Raw genomic sequence first — 8134 nt, 5'->3', positions numbered from 1 at the left:
GACGTGGAGTCATTCAGTAACATGGTGATTCTGCTGTGCCTTTCAAGCTTTCAGCCATTTCAATATACATATATATTTATATATTTAAATACATAATAACAGTGTATCTGTCTGTAAGCAATTTCAAATGGCTTTGAATATTTTTTTAACCACACAAAGAACTGTGTGAATCAAAAAGATACATTCTCATGTCAAAATATTTCTAACAATCATAGTATTTTCTGTGTCCCCTTGCATTCTTCTGAACATTTACCACTGCTGTTTGTTGTAAATCCCATGAAGGAAGCACCAAAAGGCCCCAAAATCCCACAATTCTGGAACCTCACTGTTCCAGTCGATTCCCAGCCTTGCAATCAGTTCAGCTTCAGCGGATATGAAAGTAATTTTTTTTTTCTGTGTTTATTTCCCTATTTGCACAATGGGGATAAAACTTCTCTATCTCCCATGGATAATTACCAAATAAAAAGCCCTGTTTATGAAATGCTTCAATCAGAGACATCCAGAGCTATTGTTGAGCCATGAGGAGCAACAACTTCATCAAGGCAACAGCATCTTTGGACAAAAAAAACCTATCACTGCTTCAAAGGAACAAAGCAAACATTCTCCATTCCTGTATTTTTAGGAAGATTAATACACAATATCTAAATAGGGAATTACCCCCACATGACAAAAATCCCTGTCAAGTTTCCTTTCTACAGCACAATGAAGTTATTGTCCTCCTAAGGCCCCAAAGCACTAAAACCCAACAATTCCCACATGGAGAAATAGCAACTTAGTAACCCCAAAAAATTTTACTAACCTATCTCATTAACCGATGTATTTCATGCCACACTGGATGTAAAAGCTGCCAAGTCCACCCCCTCACCATTCCCTGCCAGGAAAAACTTTCAAGACAGTTATTTCCCATAAAAAGGGAGGAGATCCAGCCTTCTTGATAAGAAAAGTTAATTTTGTCCCAACACTGAAAGGCCACCTCAGCTCCTCCAACTACCAACTTGTAAAATACAGGCATTTTTCTCTTTTTTTCCCTCAGTCCCTGGTCCTGGAAGGCCACACCTTGAGGAAAATTGCAGTGCTCAAAAACTGACAACAGCAATTCCCAAATCACAACTTAGCTCACATTGTACTATAGATAACAGCACAATGTAAGAACCCTTGCAAGAAAGCTCACCTAGGAAGGATAAACCCCAAACCCAGCAACAACAACCCACCAGTGAAAGCTGGATTTAGAAAACAATCATCAGACAAAGCCCAGAGTTCAAAGTTAAATCACAACCTCAGAAGGAATTTAAGCATTTCAGTGAGGCAAAGTCACTGAGCAGCACCAGCTGGAATTCCTGCTCTCCCTAAAAACCCTTGTCTGGATCCACTTTTTGCAAGGAAAATTAGAAAATGGGAAAACTGGCGCAAATGTCTGTTTCAAAATCAGTTTCTCAGGGGTGATGAGCTCCCATCAGACTGTTTCACCTTTGCAAGAAGCAGTGTGACTTTGTACTGAGGATCTGGATTCTGCTTTCATCACAAACCCGAGCAGGGATCGGGTACCACTCCCGGGAGAGGCACAAGGTTTCACAGGAATGCCAGGAAACAAACAGAGCTGGCTCCCACATGGAAAACACCTTCTCAGAGAGTGGCTGTGGGGCCACAAAGAGCCTGGACCCAGGAAAAGCACTGAAAGCACAGCATGTTCCAGATCTGAGAGCTGCTGACCTCATGGAACTCATTTCCAGCACAACCATCATCGATTCCTGACCTCATCCCTCATCCCAGCGCTGCTCCTTGGCAGGACCAAGGTACCTGCATCACCTTGGCTGTGAATTTCCACCCAGCTGAAATGCTTATTCACTGAGACTGTGCTGAAAACCTTCTGCTTCCAAATTTTGCATTGTTTTCACTAACAACAGCTGCCCACAGAAAGATTTCCATCCTCAGGTTAGAGCAGCTCTTAAAGAGTGAAAACAACCTTCTTTCTAATCTGCTCTGAGCTGCTTGTACAAAAAAAAAAAAAAAAAAAAAAAAAAAAAAAAAAAAAAAAACCAGCCCTGACAAAATCGAAGTAGCATCAAAAGCTGGTTTATCAAAGGGGAATCACTCCCAGACCTGAGGTACTGCATGACCAGTCTTTCCACTTTCTGTCTGGGAGAGCACAAAGGGAGCCCTGAAAGTTCCACTACAGCAAAAGCTGCCCAGAAAGGCTCCAGCAGACTCTGCTCCTCCTCCATGGCATCCTGTTGGCAGCAGGAAGCTCTGCCAGTGTTTTCCCTCCCTGTCCCCCTCCAGCAGATCACCACAGCCCTGGGAATGACTTCCACAGCTCAGCACTTTCCCAGAGACTCCCCCAGCCAGAAGATGCCCAGCTCTGCACAAACACGCTGGGAAAAGGCAACAAGGATTTCCTGCTCCAGTTCCACTGTGCAGGATCTTTTATTTTGGATTATGGACCACAAGGTTCCATCCCAACCACATGGAAAGGAAACCACTGCAACTCCCAACTCTTGCAGCTGGGCCCTCCCAGTTAATCCCATCAGCGACCCCATTCTCTCAGCATTTATGGTGGAAAGCTTAAATCCTTATCACTGGAAAGGAAATGATGTGAGAATACTCCTGGCTGCTCGTTCTATACCTTATTTATCACTTTGCACAGGTACTTAAACAATCACCTCACTCCTGAATACACATTAATTGGAGTCTTTTATTTCAGCCCAACTCCTTCAGCAAGCAATTCCAGAAAAGTCCATCTGCCTGAGCCAGCACAGTGTGGGAATTCAGTTATGCCAAAATACCAAAGAGGTCGGGCACACTTCATCTTGTGCCTGACACACACTGCAGCATCACCAGGAAAAAAACCACCCATTTTGCACAAATACACAAAGAATTTTCTGACTTCCTCTTCAGGATGAACAAGGAATCCCAAAATCAAACTCCTGCCTGAAGTCAATTCCTTATTTTAGTATTTATGTAGATTTTCCTCTCCTAGTAGTAGTTTATGTAGCTACACCTAGGACTCAATTCTTCCAGGAATCAATACTTATATAAATTATTTCCTGGCTATGAAAGACCCTTTTCCATATAATACCTTTGCATTTCTTAAAAAAAAAAAAGAAACAATTATTAAAACATCCAAACAAAACAATTGTTCTGTTCTTTAATTCACTATATAGTTACCAAGCAAGCAGCACAGTCCTTTGCCATGAAAGCATGACAAATGCTGAAGTCCAATCTGCCAGGATGCCTCATTAATAATACCACATATTCCAAAAACACCCAGTCTGATGAAAGAATTGATCCAAGAATCCGTGCAGAATACAACCAAAGGATTGTGTTCAATAAATCTACAATTCAGACTATTAGTAATCCATCAGCACAACTGCTCACAGTAAAGTAACTGCAGAACCAGCCTAAAATAATAAATACACAGATAGAAAACTGCCAGCACCATCCCCGCTTCTCCAAAGAGAGGGAGGACCCATAAGTGAAAGGAGTCCCTGACAAACCAGGAAAATGTATCCATTTGCACAGAGATAAAATGCCCTAAAAAGAAACAAACCAGGATTTACTTTTATGCCTGCAAGAATCAATTTTTTTTGCTATAAAAGCAGTTAATGAAAGTTCAAACCATACAAGGCAAACACTTGAGTTTATATAAAACAGAGCAGCTCTGTGATGAGATGTAAGCTGAGAGCCCACATATATCTGAGTTTTATACAAGTTCTTTATCTAATTGTGTGGACAACTGAGGCTGAAGGAACACAAATGTTGCTTTGGTGATTATTTCCTTTTTGGAGAGGGATATTGCAAGCAGTCTGTTTTCTGTCATAATCCAACCGAAAGGAATTCTTGAGTCAAAAAAGTTCCCTGGGAGCCAGACGCTTTGTTCTGGCCAGGATTCCATGATGATTCCAGGATTCTATGCTCCTGTGACCATGCCCATCCAATCTTACAACCACATGTACATATTATGGAGGCATATGATAAAAAAAATACTCCAGCCCACTGCCCTCCAAACAACCAAAACATGGCTACACACACTGAGGAAAATCCAAGCCAGAATAACACCAAAATGATCCTATTGTCAGGGAGAGACCTATTTTAGATTAATTCATTATGAAATGTCGGAGAAAACATTAATGCAAACCCAGAGCAGTGTTTTAGTCAGTGACAGGAACTTTCTGTGGGGCAGGAATAAATACAGAGAGGAGAAGAGGGCCTTTTATGGACTTCCAGACTCACCCACGTTTGGTGGTTTCCCGTAGTTCACCGGGAGTTCGGGGGGTCGGCCCCTGTGCAGAGCTGCAAATGCAGATCCTTTCCATAGCGTGTGTCTGAAGTCTGCACCAGCAAGAGTGACAAGGGACAAGAAATAATCAATACATTAAATAATCAAGAGATCAAGCACCACTCCCACCAGCCCAGAACAGGATCTGTCTGATTGAACACTTTGTCAGATTCCTCATGGAAAGACTGTGACTCTGATTTCCAGTTCCCCAGCAGTATCACTGAAAATGGTTTCAACTTATTTTTGCTTAATTTGGGTGATTATTGACTCTAAATCCATGGAGAGAAAAAGTGAATTTTAAAAGTGGGTGCACTTTATACTGAGGCCCAACTGAACTCTGCCGTGTTTTCCTTCTGCAATGCCAACACTCAAAGTACCTCTGCTTAGGAACTGCACATTTGAGATTTCACATTTTGCTGCCTAAAAGTGAGAGAAGTGAGGGTTTTTTCCAATAAATCTGTTTTCTTGCAATATGTGGCAATGTGCCCTCCTTTCAGATTTTCCTCTGCACCCCACCCCCCCCAAAAAAATCATTGTTTTAAAGTGAAGACTGTTCTCTTTAAAGACTCTCCAGCCCGCTGCTGCCAACTGGCCTCAGAGAGGCTCCTCTCTAGAACAATAGTGATTTTTCTGAGACTGTTCAAAGTGCCTCAGAAATTAGACCTGGATTTCTTCCATTTCTGGCCATCTGGAGGGAGAGAAATGAGCTTCCACGGTGAGTAAGTGCTGAAACAGAAGGACAGTGCCGCAGGTTGGTGGATCTGTGTAGCACCATGTAGGTCTCTGAACACAAAGTGCACAAGCTGAGGTGACTCAGAGGCTCCTGAGAGCACCTTCTGATTAAACCCCAAGCTGCTGCAAGGAGTATTAAATGATACTCATTAAAAACAGCACTCAGACTTCCTAAAATAGATCCATCCACCTAAACCCTTCTGTTCCCCTGCAGAAAAATGTTTATTTTCTCTTTACATCTTGCTGCTGTTTGCTTCTAAGCTGCAAACTGAGTGTGAAGGGAAGGAATGTTTCTCTGCAAACCTGAATTTCTGCACCTAATTACAGCAAAGCAGAGGCAAAACAAGACTCAGTCCCAAAACTCTGTAGGGCAATGTGTTTGGGAACAGCTCATCCCTCCAGGAGATATCCAATGGATCAGCAGATGCTCGTCAGCATCACGGTGTGACTTCACAGGATGCAGGGAATTAAGTGCTCAATTGCCACCAAAACAGGAAGGTCCCGCTCTGCCATCCCTCCTCCCCTCCCAGGATGATGCTCCTCCTCCTGTGTCACCTCCAGCCCTGTGATCCTTCTCCACCAGCTCATTTAATTCACTACAACAAAATTTTGCAACATCTCAGCTCTCTGAATCAGCACATCAGAGGATCAAGGAAGTTCTGGCTCCTGCAGGGAGGAAGTGGCAGGGGCATGGAGTGAGGAGGGAAAGGAGGAATCACTTCAATAGCAGATGGCTCTCAGATCTCTTTAGTTCTAACACAAAACTGCTCTCAGGATCATTCTCTCAAGCAGAGAGAGTTTTTCAAAGGGAAAAGGACTGGTGTTCTCTTCATGAAAGGAATGGGGGCTTTTAAATTAACTTGAAGCAAGGACAAGCAGGAATTGTCACTGAAGAATCAGCCTGGCCTTCTGCTACTCCCTAAATGCTGCCCCAAATGCCACCACCCTGTCCTGTGTCTGCACAGCCAGGGAGTCAAAGAATGGAAAAAGCCAGGCTGAAAAATAGCCCAGCTCTGTGATTTTAGACACAGGTGTGTGTAAATGTATATGGAAAAAATGGCATTTTTCAGACACATCAAACCCCTAATCCCATTCACATCATTTACACAAACACCAACACACTGGGGAAGGAGGCAGAGGAAGTAATAATATCAGGCAACTGTAGGCAAGAATTGCTTAAAATGGCATTTTCAACCCAAGAAAATATATCCAACAGGGCCAGCAACAACTGCATTTTAGGAAGAAAAAAGCTGGCAAGCACAGGAGACAAAGCAGGGCAAATGCAAACACAAACACAAACACACAGATATCCCAACAGGAATGGCAACAAAAGGGGGTTAATCATTAAAACAGAATTCAAGCCCAGATAAATTGAGAATCTCACCTTTTGCTGCCCTCAGGAGAGACTGGCGCCCGACACCCAGCAAAGTCTGCACCCCCAGCACACTCTGGGGGATTTCCTTGTCCAAGAGGGGTCCAAGCCTCTCACAGATCCTAAGAAGATAATCTGGGGGGATGTGTGCATTGACAGCCACCTAAACACACAAACAACACAGGCATTTGAAAACTGCTTTATTTTTCCTTCTACTGGTAGTACTTTGCTTCATATTTAGGTGTAAAGTTACTGCAACCAAGCCTAAGCCCCCTGAAAATCCCTTCAAAATTAATTATACTGCATGTTAAAGTGATGTGGAGTGTTGCAAAAGCCATACCAGATATTTCAGGTTGTAACAGCTTAATTTAGGATAGATTTAGGATATCCCTTAATAAGAAACAAAAATCCCCAGTGCAGTGCTCTGCTCAAACGACTTTTTTTAAGCCTTTTTCACCTTTCAGTTCATTTTCTTCCCATTTTTTGCTTAACTGAAACACCCTTGAATTGACATCACAGTATAAAGCACACGTGCAAAAGAATAAAAACCTTAAAAATTACCTAAAATCCCTAAAATCAATACTCAGTCTCCACTTCCCAGCTCCTGGGAGTAGGTACCTTTAAGACCCACATGTGCAGGCTCCAATTTTGTCATGTTGGGAGAACATCCTTAATTTTTCCCTTTGGACAGAGACTGAGTGACAACAGTTTTTCTGACAGGCTGTTCAAACAACAAATAAATTGTGCCTCATTATCCAGAATGTCCTGCACTGCCTGCCTCCCATATTTACAAACTGGCAGGTAAAGCTGCCCATCAGAGCTCCTCTGACACAGCACACACAGCTCCATCCACCTCTGTCCATGGATCAGCTCCTGCCTACCCAGGTGCCAGGGATGTGCCCAGCTCCTGCCCCAGCACACCACAGGGAGGGAGTGTCAGGCATCAGGAAGGAGGAAAAGGTCTGTAATTCCCTCAGCCCTGCTGCCAAAACATTGTTCACTCAACTGTGTCATCAAACAGATTATTAGCACACGTCATTGGGAATTTTTTTTATTCTAATTGGGCAACAGCAGTGGAGCCACAGAACCCAGCACAGCCAGGCAGGGCTGGATAATGTCACCACCTGCACCATGAGATGGATCAAGACTGTCCCATAATTCAGATTTTAACCAAAAAGAAAAGGGAAATATATCTAATTAAATATACAAATTAGCAGTTAATTAAATATGACTAAAAAATCTTCCAATGTGAATGGAACTCTTGGCGGAGAGACAGGTTCTTCCTTCTACTCATCTCTCAGTCACTGCTGGTTAAAGAATCATCTCATCAATCATGATGATTCTAAAGATCCAGAATCATCATTTTTTCAGTGCAGGAATGAGAAACCTGCTGAGTGCATTACCAAGTTCTCATTCCAAGACTTTTCATCCTGTGAGTGAGCATCAAGGAATGACCCCGTGAATGCTCTCCCGCACTGACAGGGTTCTCCAGTCATTTTAGCTTTTTTCCCTAAAATCAGAGTTCTGAAATTATACTGGCACCTTCCCAGTGGTACAACCAGTGAAGTTCAGTGTATGAGCATGAATTGTCTCTCACTGTAAATTATGGGATATAACAGAAGTTGAAATGAGAGAAAAGGATTATCCAAACTTTGGTATTTGCCTCTGATTCCGACTCATTCCTGAAACACTGTAAATGTGTTTAGGCTACAAAATATTTTATGATGCTGCAGCAGCCTCCCTTCAGTGTAAGA

The 8134-nt window shown here is 42.7% G+C and overlaps 1 protein-coding gene across 1 annotated transcript in view; it reads right to left on the bottom strand.

Annotated features, from left to right (window-relative positions):
- BRWD3 (bromodomain and WD repeat domain containing 3) overlaps nucleotides 1–6537 on the bottom strand; it is a 41874-nt gene extending 35337 nt beyond the window's left edge. Inside the window, exons 1-2 of the mRNA XM_031058796.1 lie at nucleotides 6393–6537; nucleotides 4231–4329 (exon numbers count right to left, since the gene is read on the bottom strand). The gene's annotated coding sequence lies outside the window, so the exon portion shown is untranslated. The remainder of the gene's footprint in view (nucleotides 1–4230; nucleotides 4330–6392) is intronic.
- Nucleotides 6538–8134: the final 1597 nt, after the last annotated feature.

The sequence above is a fragment of the Geospiza fortis genome, unplaced genomic scaffold (assembly GCF_000277835.1).
Source record: "Geospiza fortis unplaced genomic scaffold, GeoFor_1.0 scaffold29, whole genome shotgun sequence".
NCBI lineage: Eukaryota > Metazoa > Chordata > Aves > Passeriformes > Thraupidae > Geospiza > Geospiza fortis.
The sequence above is the reverse complement of the archived record's forward strand: the minus strand, read 5'-3'. Positions and strand labels throughout refer to the sequence as shown.